Here is a 21,750-nt window from a genome sequence, read left to right as displayed (position 1 = left end):
CCTCTGCATTTGAGTTCAAATGAGTGTGCCATCGTTCAGCAGCTGGCCAGTAAGCATTCAGATACATCTCTAAACATGTTCACACTCTTTATATGATCAAAACAGCTCATATTTTTCAATGTGGTGTAAATACTTTTTTCAGGCTGAAGCTCATTTCTGTTGAACAATGACGCTTTCACTGTCGTTTTCGTGTTTATATTCCTCAGCAAGGGTAAATCTAACTGTATGAAGAAAGGATTATTCTTCTGCATTTCTTTTATTCAAATGTTAAGAAATGTGCATTGCAGGAGCAAACTATTCAGTGTGTACAATCAATTTATTCACACAGAGCCGATTAAACCAGCAGCATATGGATGTGAGTATTTTACTGCTTCTGCATGTTCATTGCTGGGAGAAATGAAGCAGAACGTACAATAACTCACCTGTCATCTCATTTCACTGTGCAAATATTGCCTTCACACACACACTATTAGTACAATAATACCCCATAATTTTAAAGTATTCAGGGTTAATTTTTTAAAAGTCCATCTGTGCAGCAAACAACAATGGCAAAACAAAAACAGACTACAGAAGGACAAGCTTAAAATTGAATGACAGTAGTGATGCACTGTACAGCACAATACAGTATTAATCACAAATGTACTCTGACTGTACGTTGTACCTAAAGGAGGTGATGTCATTATGCATTCAAGCTCTCAGTTGACTGTTTTCAGTCAAACAACTCCCTGTGAACAACACTGGAAATGAGATATTGACACTAATGTCCCAGTTTGATCAGCTACCGCTGTCTCTCCTCCCTTATCTTTCTGCTCTTGATACGGCAGTGTTTTTTTTAATAGTTCCCAAACATGCTTTTCTAAATGCTACAGATGTTACTGGTTCAAATTTGCGGACTTCACGCGTGGTCCACGCAAGACGGCACAAGACTCATGCATTTTTTTTCTTTGGCGAGACAAGAGGTTTTAATGAAAAGCCTCAATGTGCCAAAACAACCGCCAGGTGGCATCTGTGAGAACGGAGGACGACAGGCGGATGACTCAGTGATCTGTGCAGTAATCCACAGCTTAAACTCTAGGCTATTAAACTAGAACTAACTACTGTATACACTGCCTAAATCACAGAAACTATTGTAATATGATAAAGCCTGTCTTGCTTTATGACTTGATGATTATGTATCACATATCGCCGCGATTAGGAGTGGCGCTGTTCATGATACAGAATACAAGAGGATGAAAGGAGAACTAGCTGCAGACAGTAAATAATATAGTAGCCTAGTTTTTCAATGACAAAATGTAACGACGGCAGCTACAGTAGACTATAGCCCACGTCTCACTCTCTTTTTTCGGTCATCTGTCTCGTCATCTCCAAAATGTGTTTTTAAAATGAGCCAACTACAGTACTGTGCAGTAGTGCCGCAGATTTCTCACTCCGCACCTTGTTTGAGAGTGCAGCTGGATGATTTCTTGTGAATGAACGGGTCTGTGTCACTTTGGGGCTGGGCGATAAAACATAGGATAAATAACTTTCCCTCGATAGAAGACGCGGCCGATACAAAGTGACACCGTCAGCCATGCAGCCGGCCTGGACTTTTTATTTTTAATTATGAAGGATCATCTGCGCAAGGCAAAGATGATAGCATCAACAAAACACGGCGTAACACACGCGGCTGTATGGGACAGGCTTTTATTTAATTCAGAACAAACCGCTTAGCAAAAATGGAAAATATAGTCTATAATAATTAATTGATCTGTTGTTTGGCCACTGTTTGAAAATAACCCGAATTATGAGCAAATAATCTGATCCAGAACAGCAGTCATAATCAGACTTCTTCTAAATAAACCTAAACATTAAATAACTGGGTCAGGTCGGACCATGGGGTTATTTTTTCTCTTCTTCTTCACAGGAGAGACTCTGCCCTTTATACATGTGCGTTCAGATTAACAATAAGACAAGCCATGGTTGAGTTTATTGAGTTTTAGCTGCTCAATCTCATTGTTTCAAAGAAAAGGGATTGATTTTTATAACGAAATGAAACGAAAACAATATTATATTGATACATTGTTGTAAAAAAAAATCCAAAAGAAACGAAAATGAACTAAAGAAAATAACTTTCACACACACACATTAAAACAGTGCGATTGGTTGAAAGCTGATAATTAGCCATGTGCTTATAAGCTGATTGGCCGAAACCAAGAACAAAGCCGCGTGAATGGCCAATCGCCATGTGTTAACATTTCCATATTCCGCACATTCTGTGACAAACTGTAAACTGTTTTCTTGTCTGTAACAACATCTATTGCACGTCTGTCCGTCCTGGGTGAGGGATCCCTCCTCTGTTGCTCACCCTGAGGTTTCTCCTGTTTTTCCCTGTTAAAAGGGTTTCCATGGAGTTTTTCCTCAGTCGATGTGAGGGTCTAAGGACAGAGGATGTTGCTACGATGCCATGTAAAGCCCTTTGAGACAAACTGTTTGTAAAAACGGGCTATACAAATAAAATTGCCTTGCCTTGCCTTGCCTTAACGGCCGACATGTAAATCAGCTGTTTCGATGGGCGTTATATGAATAGAGATGTTAATGTGGTACTTAGACCCTCACATCGACTGAGGAAAAACTCCATGGAAACCCTTTTAACAGGGAAAAACAGGAGAAACCTCAGGGTGAGCAACAGAGGAGGGATCCCTCACCCAGGACGGACAGACGTGCAATAGATGTTGTTACAGACAAGAAAACAGTTTACAGTTTGTCACAGAATGTGCGGAATATGGAAATGTTAACACATGGCGATTGGCCATTCACGCGGCTTTGTTCTTGGTTTCGGCCAATCAGCTTATAAGCACATGGCTAATTATCAGCTTTCAACCAATCGCACTGTTTTAATGTGTGTGTGTGAAAGTTATTTTCTTTAGTTCATTTTCGTTTCTTTTGGATTTTTTTTTACAACAATGTATCAATATAATATTGTTTTCGTTTCATTTCGTTATAAAAATCAATCCCTTTTCTTTGAAACAATGAGATTGAGCAGCTAAAACTCAATAAACTCAACCATGGCTTGTCTTATTGTTAATCTGAACGCACATGTATAAAGGGCAGAGTCTCTCCTGTGAAGAAGAAGAGAAAAAATAACCCCATGGTCCGACCTGACCCAGTTATTTAATGTTTAGGTTTATTTAGAAGAAGTCTGATTATGACTGCTGTTCTGGATCAGATTATTTGCTCATAATTCGGGTTATTTTCAAACAGTGGCCAAACAACAGATCAATTAATTATTAAAGACTATATTTTCCATTTTTGCTAAGCGGTTTGTTCTGAATTAAATAAAAGCCTGTCCCATACAGCCGCGTGTGTTACGCCGTGTTTTGTTGATGCTATCATCTTTGCCTTGCGCAGATGATCCTTCATAATTAAAAATAAAAAGTCCAGGCCGGCTGCATGGCTGACGGTGTCACCACTCTCATTATCACTGGCTGTTTGTGTTGTCTGTCAAAAAATGGATGAATGAAACGACTTTGTATCGGCCGCGTCTTCTATCGAGGGAAAGTTATTTATCCTATGTTTTATCGCCCAGCCCCAAAGTGACACAGACCCGTTCATTCACAAGAAATCATCCAGCTGCACTCTCAAACAAGGTGCGGAGTGAGAAATCTGCGGCACTACTGCACAGTACTGTAGTTGGCTCATTTTAAAAACACATTTTGGAGATGACGAGACAGATGACCGAAAAAAGAGAGTGAGACGTGGGCTATAGTCTACTGTAGCTGCCGTCGTTACATTTTGTCATTGAAAAACTAGGCTACTATATTATTTACTGTCTGCAGCTAGTTCTCCTTTCATCCTCTTGTATTCTGTATCATGAACAGCGCCACTCCTAATCGCGGCTATCAGGCTGTCAGCATTGTCCCCAAAACGTCTGAGCAGTATTTAGTACGGTGCTGCCACCTAGAGGAAAACAGTTGTGGTGAAAAGTCACGCGATCACGCGATCCTGCAGTGCAGGAAAAACCCCGCAATTTTGAACCAGTAACATCTGTATATGATGTTTCTTCAGAAGGTGTATCTTACTTTGTTTACCTTCTTGTGGATGCAGCTAGGTGTTTGTCAATGTAAGCACTGACCTTATCCCGAATTTGATTCACAAAGGAGGTGGCCTGTTCGATTAATCAGTTTTAAATCATAATTGCGATTATTTAGTTAGGACGGTGTTAAAGACGTGAAATTGTAAAATCGATTTTTCACTCTAACTGGGGTAATTATGGTACATCCCCTGTTCATGTATCTGGGCTGTGCTGAGTTACCGTAGTGACTTCTGTCTCCTTCCTCCCATCACGCTCTCTCCACACACTGTAAACAAACATGTCGGCATTTGCTAAGACCAGTGAGGATTTTGTTGCCAAAAAGACCAACGGCCCTTTTCCACTGCACAGTTACAGCTCTCCTCGGCTTGACTCGACTCGGTTTAGTCGTCATACCACGGCGGCTACGGCTGCGTCGTCTCGCTCTCTTTTTTCGATCCTCACTCGTCTGCACCTCCATAACGGACCACAGCGTGGTTTTCCACACTGCAGCCATTTAACTCAGGTGACAGAATAACAACAGTCTCGGAACAGATCAGTAGTCGCTGCTGTCGGTGTGTTAAAAATGAGCAGGTTTGATTCTCGTGCCGGACGTCACACTCATGACTCTTCCAGTGACAACGCTCTGGCCAATCAGTGGAAGGCAGTCGGTTGACGTCACATTTTAGTATAGTATAGTATAGATAGATAGATAGATAGATATACTTTATTATTAGACTCCAGGTCCATTTAAAAAGACACAAACAGCACACATATAAAATTGTTTGTCATTTCACAAAGAAATCACAATCGTAATCGGAAATCGGGATTTTATTTTTGGGCAAAATCGAACAGCCCTACGAAGGAGCTTGTAAAGGTTTAATACCCCTATTAAGACTTAGGTTGTGTCCATTTTCAATTGAGTGGGTCAGTTATTTACTGATGGACACTATGTTGCTTGTTTCTAATTGTTGCTGGTTCAGCTAAATGTTGTTTGTTAGCTGACGGCTATCCTTTGATCTTCAGTGTTGTCTTCCCATGTCATTACCTGTAGTAAAAAAAAAAAAAAAAAAGTATTTTATTTAGATGTAGAATGAATTACATTTTTTAGATGGGTCACTAAACACAGTTAAATTCATGTACAGTATGCTGAAGGCAAAGGAAATGCACTACATTTATTCATGCCTTTAAGCATAATGTTTATGTTACTTAGATATTTTCATTTTATGTTATTCAGTGCTCCACACCACAGTGCAACACCACTTAATTTATATTTCTTTGTTAAACAAGCAAGATACTGTAGGGGCTGTTACACATCAGTTCATTGAAGCATGTCGATGCTGGCTTCTCTTTTGCCCTGGAGAAAACAGTTAACACCCCATATTGTTATTATTATTGTCACTGTATAGTTCACACTCTGACTATGTGGGCTGTTCAACTACGGTTTATCTCCCTTCGTCTCTGTTTTCTACACATTTATGACTCGATTTGGCAGATTTGGTACATGTTTCCCTCTTAGGTCTTCTGTGTCCTCACACATTTCCTTGTTTATTTACCATTATCTTTACAGTAGCTATATGCATATTCACTGCCTGTATATTTCACTTGATTTTAAGTGTGAACACACTTGAAAACAACATCTTGGGGGCTGCAGCTTTCACAGTTCTCAGGAACTTCTTGGCTCCTAAAATTTGTTTTCAAGTGTTGCTTACAATCAGTCCTGATTGTCACATCTCCACACAGGTTATCATTGTCATAAGCTCAACCCAGAATTTCTTCATAATTGCTCATGAAAAGGCCTTTTGATGGACTGATTAGCTTCAGAAGCACTGTTAGTCATCAGTCAGAGAGCAGTGAACACATTCACACCTAAATGACAGATTTTATAAACACAAAGCAGACGTGGGTGCGTGTCAAATGTACCTGTGGTTCAAAAGAGAGGGTGTGAATTACATATGTGGCTGTAAATCTTGTTTTATGGTTACAAAACACTGTCAACACCCAAGGTCTATTGAAAAAAAGAAAAAAGTAATGCTTTATCTTAATAACTCAAATTACATTTATCAGTCATCTTGGGGCAGCTACAGAAATACATCACAAAATGTGACTTGTCTTGTAATGAGGCAACAGTAAAGACATAATGTGTTGTTACAACAGCATTGAACCATGACACTGTGGCGATTAACTTCTGACACACTCTCCATAAAGCATCTTTGGTTTAGATTATCTTACTTCCGTCTCATTTAAACCAAAGACAGAGGAAGTAAAGATAATGACATGATAATGAGTCGTAAGAAACACATACAATGAGTTCTTGGCCATATGAGGCACTGTTACAGCTCTGTGAGTGCATGACTGACTGACTGTATGTGTGTGTGTCTATGTAGGTGCGTATGTTTCTCTGCAGAGTTTAGTTAAGGTAAAGGTGTGAAAATTCTCCATCTGTTGGCAACAAACAAAAATCCTGTTGCCACCTGAGTCCAGTTTAAACATAACTCTCCTTGACCTTCCATCACCTCTGCAGAACACATACACACACACACAAACACAGTACAGCCTGATTGCCTCCATAACAGTATTTCTGTGGACTCTCATGCTTACTTCCCCTGGTAGAGGCAGGAAAGCAGCACATTCTCAGTCTGACCAAGAAGCTGAGGTTAAAGGGATAGTTCAACATTTTGGCAAATTGGCCCATTGCCATAATCCCTATAGTTTTAGGAGTAGGTTTGTTACCTTTAATTGTCGGTGCAAGCTGTTTTTAGAACAGCGGAGCAGAGCCGTGAGCTGCTCAGAGCTATGCCACGGAGGCTAATGGGATTTCTTGGTTTCCCTCATCAAACTGATCAAATACACAATCCAACAACTCCAAAACGCTCTTGTGGACAAGTTGTGACCTGCACATTCACCACGCTATGAGATAATAATGGAACGTTATGAGACAGAGTTGTTTTTGAGGCAAATGCAGCCGAAAAACTGGCCCAGACGGGAATGCGCATCAGCTGTTTTACATGAAATTACTCGAAAACAACTCTGTCCCGTAATGTTCCATTATTGTCTCCTAGCGTGGTGAATGTGCAGGTCACAACTTGTCCACAAGAGCGTTTTGGAGTTGTTGGATTGCGTATTTGATAAGTTTGATGAGGAACACCAAGAAATGCCATTAGCCTCTGTAGCGTAGCTCTGAGCAGCTCGTGGCTCTGCTCCGCCGTTCTAAAAATAGCTTGCACCGACAATTAAAGATAACAAACCTACTATAGGGATTATGGCAATGGGCCAATTTGCCAAAAGGTTGAACTATCCCTTTAAGAGCAATCCTTTATTTTTAAATTACATCACTTAATACTTAAACCTCCAGTTTCAATTTGGAACTATTGAATGATCAGTCAAACATTAAATAATATCCATCCATCCATCCATCCATCCATCCATCCATCCACCCCTTCCTTTTAAGCTTTAACCTTAACCCAATTTCTGTGTCAACCGTGACTTTACACAGTGGTCTCCTCTTCACTCTGTTGTGTAACAGAAAGTCAATAGATTTTGTAGTGATTTACTGACACTGTAAATTCACAAGATTTCTCCTTGGCTGTCAAAATAAAGTGTGACTTTTAATTTATGCTGCTATCAAGTCGCTGCGGCTTCATTCTCTTCACTCAGAGAATGAAGGAGATAAACTTTCTGTGGGAGGTGAAATTGTAATTTGAAGTCTAACAGTCTATTGTGAATACATACATGTGTGTGGCACGAGGGCTGGCACGACACTGTGCGCGCAGCCGTGCCTGGCAACACCATACAAGGGCAAACAGCCTCGCTGTAGCTGGGATCTTTTTGTAAAATATGTTAAATTTTGTGCATATTCCAAATCTTTGTTCACTCTTTCTGTGCTGGAAAAGACACAGAGAGACTCATTAGAAAACATTTACTTTGCTTTCCTGGAAGTAGGATTAAAAGCAGCAAAAAAAAGGAAAAAATAAATCTAATTCACAGGCTGGCTACAGAAAAATTGCACCCACATAATGAAGCTTCCTGAAAAAAGGTGATTTCTGTTACCTAGCAACATTGCGTTTGTGTGTTTTCTTGTGTGAAGTGTCACAGGAAGTTCAAGAGTCCAGCTTTGGTTCATTTGATGCACCAGCTTGTGTACACGCTGACATTAGAAGAATGAAAGGATAATGAAAATGTCTCAAGACGCTCCTGAAATGATCTTGTCTTTCTGTCAAACCTGGCAGCTCAATTAAATTGGTCCCATCCCTTTCTTTTAGAGCTCTTTGGGCTTAATTTTTCATCACCGAAATAGTGTCACTCAGGAGAATTCATTTCCTTATGTTCTATTGTTTACTATTCAGAACTGTTTTGGACTGTTTTCCTACTTACCAGTGTTGCTGTTCTCTCTTCATTAGCAGGCTACTGATTATCCCTGGATGTATTTTGCACTGTGTCTTTAAAACATGGATACAGTTCAGTTTCTTTAAAAAAGTGAATGCATGTCCCTTTCTGGGAGGATTATCAGGGGTCAATATTGGAAAGGTCTAATATTTATAAATGTGGCACACACACAAAACAGGGCCCGAAAGTGGCGTATGTCAGGTTCCACTCGAAGGTTGTGATCTATAAAAACAAACTTGACCAGACCCCTCTGCAAACTCTGAACCAGGCGTACGCATATTCTGGAGAAAAGGGGAATTGGTGACAGACTCAAGTCAGATTGTAGAAATGTAGCTAGTGTGAGAAGCATGATTCTGTTTTTATAATCGTCCTTCACACGTTTAATTTCAATCCGTATCATGCATCCAGTGGCGACTGGTCATTAGGGGCAGGTGGGGCTGTGCCCCACCAGTCATCACGAGAGGAAAAGAGTGCCAACACATTATGTTATTTCTAATCTTCAATGGTTATTATCTTCTATAATTTGTTATCTACGAATGCAGCATTTTTCTAAATAATATATAATTTGTGTTACGATTTTAATTGAGGTTTATTTGTCCCTCCCTCACTGCTTCGGACCGCAGTTCTCCTGGTTAGCGTCTGTGGTAGCCATGGTTACGGAGTCGCGTTGGTGCAGAGCGATCTGCGTTGGTAGGGCAGAGCTGGAGCTGCCCCTCTCTCTCAATGCAAGGTAATGCGTACAGGAGAAAACACGACTGCGCATGCTCAGAGCGTTTATACATTAATGTAGACGGCAGAAATTTGATGGACAGTGGGGCAGTCAGCCCGGAGCCCCACCACAGCGTCATCTCGCATGGCAGAGCTGATTGGCTCTCTGTCTGTGACGTGTCTGGACAGTCGGCAAGAAGCGGGAAAAACAAAACTCTCTCAGAGGAAACTATCTGATCCAGCTGATCTAGACAACACACTAACTACCGTAACTTGGAAAAATGATCGACATCACCAGGTGGAACAGCAGATCATCACCTGATTGATACAAAACTGATTGACAGCTCGATCTTTACAGAGTTTGTCCAGTCATCTGAGTTTGACTGTGCTATTAAATACAGCCTGAAGTCCGACCACCCGGTACCACGGCTACCGCCGCACTGAGCCTCACACCGGGGAGACGTCTCTGCCTCCTCCGTTCACGTTCATCCGTGAGAACACCTGCCGGGGCGGTGCCGTCCACCGGACTGACCGGAGCTCAGACCGACTGGTGACCGCAGTGCGCCCCGAGGAAATGTTGTGATTGTCTTGAATGGGAGTGAATTGCTCCGGCGGTCCGTCCGGCTCCGGTTCGACAGGTCCAGCAGACAGTCCAGTATTGGAGAGTGACAGCAAATTCATCATCATGCTGCCTTTATGGCGCTGGTTTGTGCATTTACTATGTTTATTTGTGACCTGATCCAGCAAAATGAGTCGCAGTGACCCAAATTTCAAAATTGAGATTTTGGTATCAATGGAAAGAGGAGAAAATAAGCTTTAAAATGATACCCTTGTCGTCAAAGTCATACATTGGATAGTTTTTAATATGGCGATTTTAATTATGGTCTTCCACTCACTCCTTTCGATTGAAAACCTGAGAAAATTGCGTTCAAACAATTTAGAACGTCTCTGGTTTAAAGCCTTCCGTGAATCTGGCGTAGACCTGTTCTGTACCAAGTGATTACACGTACCTTGTAGAGGCACCATTCAATGACCCTCAGAAGGCAGAATGTAACTATTGAGATGCTGTTTACAGCTCGTCTCTATCATAAACGGTTCAGAAGATATTTCATGTTTTGTAAAACATCAGCAAGCGTTAGCATGCTACTACGTTCGGTTTAGCATCGATGCTACGCTTGGTTTAGCATCGCTTCTACCGCTCAGCTGAGCATGTGGTCCTGTACTACGAGATTACACGTGGCTACCCTTGTTGTCATAAATGCACCATTCAAGGACCCTCGGAAAGCGGAGAATCTCACGATTCAGATGCAGTTTACAGCTCGTCCCTATCAAGTTCAGAAGTTATTTAGCCTAATGTTGTGCTCCTCTCTAGAGGGTTAAAAGTTGTAAGTCAACTTTAATCGTCATTTACGTGCCTTTCCTCAATTATCTGTACTATGAAACTTTGGGAGATTGTTTTTGAATGTCATTTCTTTGAAATGAGCCAAACATTTTTTTTTTGATTATTTATTGATTTTCCACGTTATCAGCTGATTATCTAAAAATAGAACGTTGCGACTTCCGACTCATTTCGCCAGAGTGGGTCACATTAATCTTATTCAAACGGAACAATATGTTATGTTGATTTAAAGCAGCGGGATAATTCACGTTTGTAATTAATTGTAATAGAAATCCGCTATTGTTGTGCTGGATCTCCAGACGGTGACGAGTGTCATAAGGTTGTTGTTGTTGTTGTTGTTGTTGTCGTCGTCATAAGGTTGTTGTCATAGAATGGATGTTCCCTAACAGCCGTGTGTGTGTCTCTGTTGTGGCCTTCAGTATTGAGCTCTTTGCTGCTCCCTCCTTGTTCTCTCATTTGCTCTGAGTTTGGTTTTGTCAGCTTATGATGTGGAATCTTAGCCTACATTCTTCATTTAGACTTGTGTGATTGCTACAATGCATGGATCCCTGATGAACATATCAGTAACAACAGAAAGCACTGTGTTTTTTCTGGTGCGCAGCCTTTCTATGAAATGATGGTGCCCCACCACTTTTTTACATGTAAAAACGCCACTACGCGTCAGATCCATGTTGTCACGATGATTTAATTCAACGGTGTTATTTTGCACTAGGAGTGAGTAATTGTTTCATAAACACCAAAATAATCGAAATCCCTTCTCTATATTTAAAGGTCCAGTGTGTAATATTTGTCAAGGTTTATTGGCAAAATCTAAATGAATATATTTGTATAAGTGTATAATCGCTATAAAATAAAATCTGTTTGGTTTTCATAGCCTTATAATTCTTCTTTTATATAAACATATAGCAAGGGTCTTGCTTAGAGAGTGTCGCCATCTTGCACCGCCAATGTTTGTACGGAATGCAAAATCCATCCAACCAGAAAGCACGTTTCAAGATTTTCACGTTCATAAATAAACAATAGAATTATTTAAAAGATTAATAATAGAATTGGAATGCTAGGTGTCACTGTTTTCCCCTCATTTTACACACTGGACCTTTAATCACCATCGTCTCTCCGTCATATTGTCCACTCCCGGAGCGCAGGGGGAGGAGAGGACGGCACAGCTGCATGGAATAAAGAATCTAGTCCACCAAACATGGTGTAAATAACTAGATATTTTCCAGATACTGTGAACAGATCAGTTTATTCTCAAAGTCTGGCAAAAAGCCAGGAATCGTGCGCACAATCGTTCCACTCTGTTTGCTTGTTATCAGTCCTACTTAATGCTGTCACAAAAACACTAGCCTACATCAAGAAAAGTATAATGTTTGTTCAGAATGTATTTTGGGACTGATTCTGCCAATTATTCAACATTTTATCAGTCAGTCTAATCTAAACTTTGGCTTTTGGGCATACATTCACTTTTATTTAGGATCATACGCACAGGTTTATAAATGAGGCCCCTGGACTCTCATAGATCTCTATTTTGGACTTTCCTCTGGTCTTATATAGTTTGGCGTATACTGAAATATCCTGGCGAGAGTATTGAGTGAATCTAGTCATTATCACAGCAGATTTGCTTCCTGCATTGAAAGCCGGTGGGATGATGGACAGGAGCTGAACTGATGAGACATATGCTGCTCTGCTAGCCTGCTTTCATTGCACCGGCTGGGATCTTTTCTCTCATGCCAAATGGTGAGGACATGGATGGACTTGACAGACTGTTTGACAGAGTACATCAACTTCTGCGTAGACACCTCTGTTCCTGTCAAAACTGTCTGTTTTCCCAACAACAAGCCCTGGGTTACCGAGGACATCAAAGCACTCCTGATCGAGAAGAGGGAGGGCGCTCGGGTCAGCAGACAGGGAACGCAGCGAGGAGAGTCCAGAGACGACTGTCAGGAAATATCAGAGACGATGGAGAGGAGGCCTGAAGGAGGAGGACTGGAGCTGAGCAGTGGCCTCGGCCTGAGTGTGCTCAAGGCCTCCACCCTACAGATGTGTGTTGTAATCCACCACCTCACTAACCTCCGTTTACGTCTTGAAAGAGTCCCCATTTTGTGGGAGAAACCCAGTTTGGTTCCTGCACTGAAGGGGGGCACCAGTATTTAAAAGGTTGGAGATCCTATTCTGTAGCTTTTTTTACTTAACTCATTGAGTGCCGCGCTCCTTTCCAAAGTTTTAGTCAAGTGTACCGGCAATTTAGACCATTTTTGACATTTTATGTAGAGCCATAGTGTATTCTATATTATTGTCACCAACACATACTGTGGCTCATTTGAAAGGTGTAACTTTATGCTTCAAATGGCCACAAATCGTTTGTTTCTACGTGCCTCTGTTCCTGAGAAAGGTCAAGCTAAACATGGCTGGGTTTCACCAAAATCCCTCCTTTTTTTCTAGAAAAGGAGATAGAGCATCTTTTATGAAAGCTGCTCTGTTTGTGCCTGTCACTCTTCTGACACTCGCATTTCTGGATCAAAGGGCTCGTATAAGATAAATATATACAACAATTGTTGTTCTATTCACAAAACCACCATCAGGGGCGGGGGGGGCGCCACTAAACAACAACAACACAGACGCACCGTGCCGTGTCACAGCCTCTCGCCGCGGAACGTGAGGGTCTGTCGGCCACAGCGGCTCGGGAACACCGGTCCCACCGGTGGTCGCGGTCCTTCTGTGGTACGGGTCGGTGCCGGTCTGCTTTGGCCCAGAGACCATCAGATCTTACCGCGGGAGGACCTTGGGGAGGACACGGTGTTGCTCCAGATGAAGACCGGGCAGGACTGTCGGCTGAGAGCTTCCTGTTTCAGCTCCGAGCTGCTGGAGCCTCGCGGGTGAGAGCAGAGCAGCTGCTGCATCCACATGCAGAACTCCGTTTACAAAAGCTGAGTTATGATGAAAACTTCCAGATCATGAACTGTCATGAGACTTTGATCGTCATCTATTTCAGTTCTGCTCGTCGTAGAGTCCCCAAATTTACATATAACGTGTATTAAAGTGTCTATTTTCATAATTAAAAAAAAGAAGCAAAAAACGTAAAATCTCGTTTTTTGGCACTCAACGCATGGGAACGAAAAACGAGAAATTACGTGGTTGGAACTCAATTAGTTAACTGCTTGAAATCCTCCTCACACCCCGATTGCAACCAATTCATTAAATACTTTTTCACAAAATTAAAAAAGTTAGTCACCTGTGGGACGGACAGTCCTGTAAAAACAGCATCCAATCATCTTGAACACGGCTTTGAAGTCAATTGGATCGTGATGTGTCAAGCAAACTGCCATCTCTGTCCCTCCCTCCTCTTCGCGTGCACAATCAGAGTCTTCATTACGATGCAGAAAAGACGACACCAGTGATACAATGTACCACACTGAAGTCCGGTGGGTGGCGATGTAGCTCTAAGCTGGATGCTTGATGGTTTATTGTGATGTTAGATGTTTTCTTTCAAGTTAATGAGCCATGAGAAAAATACTTTTGACTTTGACTTTTATTTTTTAAATGTAGCCTGCTCAAAACCCTACCTTTAAGCTCCTGTCCTCTATTTATCTTTTTCCTAACTGTGCGTTGAGCTATAGCAACAAAGCAAATTCCTCAGTTTTTCAGATTCTGATGACTGTTTATTTATTACTGTCATATACATACAGTATATAAAGTAATTTAAGAGATTTAAGACTTCAAGAAGGATTCAATTCCCAAGCCACATGTCTTTCTGGAGTGTGCATGGGTTCTCTCCAGGTTCTCCAGCTTCCTACCACAGCCCAAAGACATCTGATTTGATTGGCGGCTCTAAATTGCCCGTTAGCATGAATATAATTATGCATGTGTTGTTGGTCTCTACATGTTGGCCCTGTGATAGACAGGAGACCTGTCCAGGGTGTACCCTGCTCTCTCCCAATACCTAGTGACCCTGCATGGATAAGCAGTATAAACAATGGATGGATGGATACATTTCCCACATGGGCATAAAAAGCTGTAAACAGGGTCCCCAGTTTGACTCAGTTGTACAGCAAGTCTCTCCTTTACTCCCGTCCCCTGTCTCTATTTATGTTGCTGTGAAAAGGCCCGAAATATACTGTATAGTTTGAGTTTTTGAGGATGTTATTGGTGTGTGTGCAAACTATCCCTCTGTTCCTGTTACAAACGTATCTAAAGCCTTCAGGGTATATTTACTAGTGCACTTCTGACCAAAATAAATAAAAATAACATGAGTGTTGGAGTTAAAAGGGCAGGCCTGAGGACAGTCCTTACAGTTTATGGTCAAACTACAGCATAATCCACTCTGCACACACACTCTTACGGGCCAAATACATATATATATATAAAAAAAACGTCAGGTAATGATGCAGACAAAGGTATCTCAGTTCAATAAACAGCTCAGCTTTTGTATGAAACTGGTGGGTGTTGGTTTTTTCTTTGCCACAGATGAAGAAAAACATCAAAAAGCAGTCTTCTATTCAATAAGATATTAGGATGAGGATTTAAAGCTGAAGAAACAGCTATGCTCTACAAACCACAACAAATGTTAACACACAAAATTGTTCCTTTTTTATTTCTAAAGCAAAAATCATTGGAGTTATGAAAGACACACCAGATTTCACCACATAAGACACTGAACACGCCAGATGACAACTCCTACACTTCCCCCATTCACATGCCAAATCTAATGGCACAGTTTCATTGCGCCGTCATGAGGAATCTGAATCAGATGCGGGTTATGTGATAGACTGGTGAACCGTCCAGTGTGTACCCTTCCTCTCGCCCAATATATGCTGGCACAGACTTCACCCACCACCAACCTAAACAGCATAATAAGCACATAGACCGGCTGGACAGAGTTAGATCTGGCAGTTACTTATATTTTCCTTCAGTTGTAGGTTTTTTTTTTTTTTTTTTTTTTTCAAGTTCAGGTCTGTTGTTGGCTCTTGGTCGATACAAAGCTGATTTTTTCGTGGTCATTTATTTTTGTACCTGTCTGTCCTTGCAGTATAGCAGTAAAATGTCTGCATTACAAACCTATTGGCTTATGTCACATGATATTCTCCAATGGGAGTGGAAAAAAAGCACAATAGTGGAAACCTAGGGAAGCTTGTCAATCACCATCTCAGGAAAGGACAGACTTGCAGGTCACCGAGGAGGAGGACAGACTGAACCGAAATGTGTCTGCACCTTGCAGCCTGTGCTCTAAATTGCTGATTTAACTTTGGGCCGTGGGTCTGGCTCGGTCGCTCAGGTCAACCAGCAGAACAGGCCATTAGAAAGTCCCCCAGGTCCTCTGACGGCCATTTGGAGACTGGCTGTGTGCGGTTTTATAGCCATGTCCAAAAATCACTTCCTCATATTCCCTCATTTACTATGAATGTAATGTGTAATATACAGGGGTTGTAATATCCCGACGGATCCACACAGACGTGTCCCATATCAGCGATGATTATGGGCTTTGTCATTTTCATCAGAGGAGAATGTGTTTGTGGTCGTTGTGGTGGGTTTGAGCATTGGTGTATGTAGGTGTTTCAATGTTGGCCTGTCAGACAGTCAGTGCACCACGTTGGCTGGGACTGAAATGATTGTGGACTCTGAGCCTCCGTCGTCATTCAAAATGTATTGGAAGAGTCATGTTCATCAATGAGGAGGGGGGGATATACAAATGTAATGTATGTGCTGACTGTATTGTACACAGCAAAAAACATCCAAATATACTATGTCAATTAACATTACTGGTGAATGAGACATATTATGCCCCTTTTCCACAAATTAAAATAGTTCCCAGGTGTCTTATGTCTGTGACATGCTTTGGTCAAAATACCTGAAGGGTCAAACATCACAGCTCTTTTCATACTCTCAAAACAGCCCTGTTCAGAACGGCTGGTTTCAGTGCCTGTCCCTTTAAATGTAAATCAGCCACTGCTCGCCGCACCTCAAATTCAAAAGCTAGTTACATCACTGGAACATCTGAGGGAACAGCTCATAAAACCACATGGATATCAATCTAGGAAGTTTGCACATTACAGATTTTTTTTGGTCAATTTTATCTTATAGTTATTGCTAAAAACTTTTACATTTAGGACCCAAGCTTGACAGTATGACATGAATACAATGTGAGGGACTACTCCATTGTTTCCTGTTGTAATCCATTTCTTTTCTTCCTTTAAATAATATAACATCTATCATTTACAGAGAGGTGCTATATTCAGGCACAGTTATGGCATAAATTGCCTGATGTGGAGTCAAACAATATTGAATGAATTAACACTTTGACATTCTGTGAAATGCTACACTTGACACTTGCCACACTGATACACTTTATGGCTGAGAGTTTCCATTTTCAATTCTTATGGAAATATCACCAGGAAATGGTTCACTTGGTTGAGCACAAAGGCAGGGACTTGGTGAAATCTGATTGCCAACTGCTTTAAATCCAACTAACTGACACATTGTCATTTCATACATTTTTGTATGACCAAAAATATTTTGTCCAGGCTTTGTGCTTTGCGGCTAAATCTCAGCAAGAATCCAAATATGAATGTTTCTTTAAATGATCAAAGCCAGGATCTCAACATTCCTAAATGGTTGGAGGTGAAGATTCCTTAGATATAGAGACAGCGAGGCAGAAAGTAATACAGAGATTGTAGTGAAGATGAGGTGAGAATGAGAGAGCACAGTGAACCAGAAAGTGCGAGAGGTGAGAGGAAAAAAGGGAGCCCTCGCTCTGAGGCGTTCACCTCTGCTCTGTGAAACCTCATTTTCCTCCTCCGATGTCCGCCTCCATCCATCATTCTCCTCCTCCTCCTCTCCTCGTCTCTTCCTCTGCTCCTGGTGACTGTTCTCATTCTGATTAATGAGCAGAGCCCTGGTTGAACCTATTAACAATGTGTAATACCGCTCAGTCTGCAAATAGCCCGCACTGTCCAGACCTACTTTACACTTCTCAAGGTAGCGCTGGCCTATTAGCTCTGCTCTCTGACTGTACCGTGTTGTCTCTTTGCTGGGTAGCTGTTTCTTCCTCTCCTTCTTCTTCCTGTGTCTATTTCTGCCCTTCATCCCTCCCATCACGTTTTTTTTCCAGAGCTACCTCCTCCCCAGTTGTCTGCCGCATCCCTTTTTTGTGTCACTTATTTCTCACTCTCTCTTCTCCAGCTATCCTTGGCCCTATTAGGATGGTCAAGCTGGGAGATTAATCGACCTGAAAACCACATCAATCAAAAAACCCGTGGCCCTCACAACCTAGTTTCTGAAGAAAAGACTCCTTCACTGAGTGTTACACACACATTCGCTCCATTACACTTTATATTTCATCTCTGTCTGTCATATGCGGGCTAAAACCAAGCAGTAAATATAAAGTTGCAGTGTAATCAGGATTTATTTCATTTTTAAAGGGAGATCACAGAACATTACCATTTTATACTTTATTATCTTTTGCTCAACAGTGGCCACTGTGGCCACATTTAGTAATAACATTACAATTCTCAACCTCGTTTTGAGACACTTGCCTTCAAGGGAAGACAACTGTGTTTGTGTCTACGGTAAATATTACTTAGTATCAGGTTCATTAGTTTGTTTGGTCATAGTATGTATCACATTATGACTGTTTGGCTTTGAGGAGCTGCCTTAGGAGGAGAGTGTTGTGTTGCAGGTTGTTAAAAATGAAAGAAAACACAGCACACAAATGTTCGCCTCAATGTTGTCCCTTTGCTCAACATATTAACAAATGGTTACATAATATATGTAGTAAGTACACACTTGAAAGACATTTGTTTCAAAAGTGATATTGGAACCTCCTCGGAAACATCAACAACATTAAACCACAACATCAGTGGTAAAATGTTTAAGTTCAAACCTCTAGCTTTTTTTTTTTTTTCTTTGATGAACAGCATAGATATTGTTTTTCTTTAAAACATTGACATGCCACAATTGAAGTGGGAAAAACGAGTAACCAAGAAAGTATTCAAGCAATCAAGGAGAAAAAAAGAAAAGAAAATTCAAGACAACGCGAGCACAGCGTTGGTTTGGAGAGCAAACCTTTGATATCCCATATTCACTGTTCTTTTACTTCTGTATTTGATCTCTGCCAGCTCCTGTGAGGAGGAATATCAGTGGGGGTTCAGAGCTTCACCTGCAGCAGCAAACAACAACGCTATGAGAGCACTGAGTGGAACAAAACAGTAAATCTGCCGAAGCTGAAGAGCTGGGAGAAAGAAAAGCTCCGCAAAGTTGAGGGGAGGTGAGGTGACGGTTCTCTGTAAGTTCATCGCTGTGGGTGACCCCCCTTTTCACATCATCATGATTAACATTGTTATTACAAGCAGCGGCAATGCTTTCAGAACCGCAGAGCGCTCATCAGCAGCACGTCTGTCACCGGCTCCTCATCAAAAGGAACATGACAGACGGTGTGAAATCATTAAGAGGGTTATAAATGTTATTTCAAGAAATTATTATACTACCAGGGAGATTTGAAAAGATGGAGATAAGTGAAGGTTGTTCAGCAAATGATGACAAGGATTTTGAGGCAAGGTCAGAATCAGAATCAGGATTATTTTTGAGTGGGTTTTAGATTTTTAGAATTGGCACATATTTTTCATTGGGCACAAAGAGGAACTAAGCAGGATTTCTCCCGTGGTTATGCTACATTTTTACCTTAATTAAAAAGCTCCGGACTAATTGTGATAGTTGTGATAGATGACTTGTGACTTGTTACCAGTGAAAATGGAGGCAACCTTGCAACATCAGTGTAGTACCTGGTCGCAGCCCCGGTGTCCCAGCTCTCGTCTCTGCACACCGCGACACAAACGCATTCCATAACGGGCAATCGGCCCTTTCACACCGCGGACGTAACGAATAAACGACACGAAATTGCGAAATATTCGCGGCCAAATATTTCGCATCAAAACCATTCACACCGGCGGCGACACAAATATGCGACAGATGCGACAATTAGATTCCAAAGTTTCGCTTTGCGACGGGTGGTTCTTCGCCTCCATGTCATGTATTTAATCTGTTAATTATCCTTCACGTATTCACTATGCCACTGTCGTCTTGTTACCAACTTCACTCAACACAGCAGCTCACTGTCTGATCACTGATTAATATCTGATCACTGCCTGACAGTATGAACACACTCTATTGCTATTTCTCCTCCTCCTCTCCTCTTTCCACTTACACCCCCCCCCCCCCCTCTCCTCCTCCTCTCTTCTTCTCCTCTCCTCTCCTCTCCTCTCCTCTCCTCTCCTCTCCTACAGAGGGAGAGATACAGGTTATTTACATTATTTACATTAGCGGCCAAGCACGGGAAACGGCTGTGTCTGACGTGGGGGGTGTGACGTAGCCTACCTCCTTTTCACGCCACATGATTGGTTGATGCGTTTATTCGCCGGGCGAAAGCTCCGAAAAATCGACCTCGCTCCGAAAAAAAATGATGTCGCATTTTCGCCGCGACACATTCGCAGTCGGTGTGAAAGGATCCGTGATGAAAACCGCGGTTCGAAAAAAAATATTGATGCGCGAATTATTCGCACGAAAAATACGTCTACAGTGTGAAAGGGCCTTGATGGTTAAGACTACACAAACACACACGTCGTAACATGGTATATGTTATGTAACATTATCCATATATAATATAGTTTTTTTTTTTTAGTAGTTATACATATAGTTTTTTTGTTTGTTTTTTTAATTTCGGTCCATTCAACAGAACATGATATATACAATATACAATTTGGATTATTATGTCATTATTATTATTATTTTTTTTTATCGCAGACGAGTTATTAAATAGTCCGCTCAGCTGCTTATTGTGAAAGACGTATGATTTGATGAACGGTAAAAACAACATTAAATTATAAGTAATTGATTTAATATGTATTTATCTCAATGGTATAAGCGGGATAATGCCCTTCGAGGTGTCCGATTATCAGAAATTAATGGACTTTGCGGAAGCCTCCATTAATTTCTGATAATGGACACCTCGTCGGGCATTATCCCTTACTTATTGTACTTTGGTTTCAACTTGTCATTTTGCATGATTGTCTTCAATTCTTACTAATAACTTTTACTATTTACTAATACTTGGCTCACTTTATCATAATGTTTACTCAAAAGAATTGACAATCCCAAAATAATACAGTTACCTCGTACATTTTTGAAAATGCACAGCCCCCTAATAGAGAGATAGTGGCGCTACGGTGCATATGATTTGTTAAAATTAGCTTCCATAGAACAAGTTATGACTGTAGCAACAGCTCTGTGGCTGTGCTGAATTGATGGAGGAGGTGTTTTATTCCTCATGAATTCAACTGTTTCATCCGTTAAAAGAACCCCCTTTCTAATCTCCACTCTGGAAACCTACACAACTTCTCTAAATCACAGTCTAATAAACTGCTAAAAACTGAGCTGAGATATTTTCACTCGGCTCATTTTCAGTGTAAATTGAGTTACCTTCAAGTGAAATCATTTATTTTCTTCACACGGCTGTAATGACTGTTTTGTTTGGCTGCAGGAGAGAAGCAGAATGACCTCACTGAGTCGGCAGTGCGATCTCTCCGAATACAAAACTAAATAAGGACTTATTTTGCAGTGTTGAGGGGATACAGTATGTTGAACATACACACAGAGGGAACATGAGTCTAAAATACACATGTTCTTTAATATTGTATGAGTTGTGTTACTCACAACAAGGCAGTTCCCTCCAACATGTCTTGGAGGCCAGATGCTCTTCCTCTGTGTGTGGCTTCCCTCGCTCTCTCATAATGCTCATGTAGCAACATTATCTTCAAACTCCAGCAGGCTTTTTTCACGAAGGCCGCTACAAATGTGATGCGATCCAGACTTTTTACTCGAACGTGGTCCTCGCAGCCAAGAGGAGCTGCAAGAATGTCGGGCTTGATGCTGTTTAATCTTTCATTCGCCATCAGCTGACGCGCTTACCCTCTGGACGTGTTTGGAAAGACTGTAGAACAGAGTAGAGATGAAGACAAAAAAAAAAGTGGTAGGAAAAACAGACTGGTGAGATTTAGCAGTGGGGAAGACAGGGTTTTTTTAGGTCGAGGAAGGAGAAGGAGAAGGAGGTGGAAAACACTGATGACGAAGTGGCAGAGAAGGCAATAGGAAGGGGATATAAGAGCGAGTGAGAAGACAAAAATGATGTTTATAAAAGAGGAAATCTAGTGAAAGGAGGAGA

Source organism: Trachurus trachurus (assembly GCF_905171665.1).
Source record: "Trachurus trachurus genome assembly, chromosome: 10".
In the NCBI taxonomy this organism is placed as follows: domain Eukaryota; kingdom Metazoa; phylum Chordata; class Actinopteri; order Carangiformes; family Carangidae; genus Trachurus; species Trachurus trachurus.
This window is presented reverse-complemented; position numbering follows the sequence as displayed.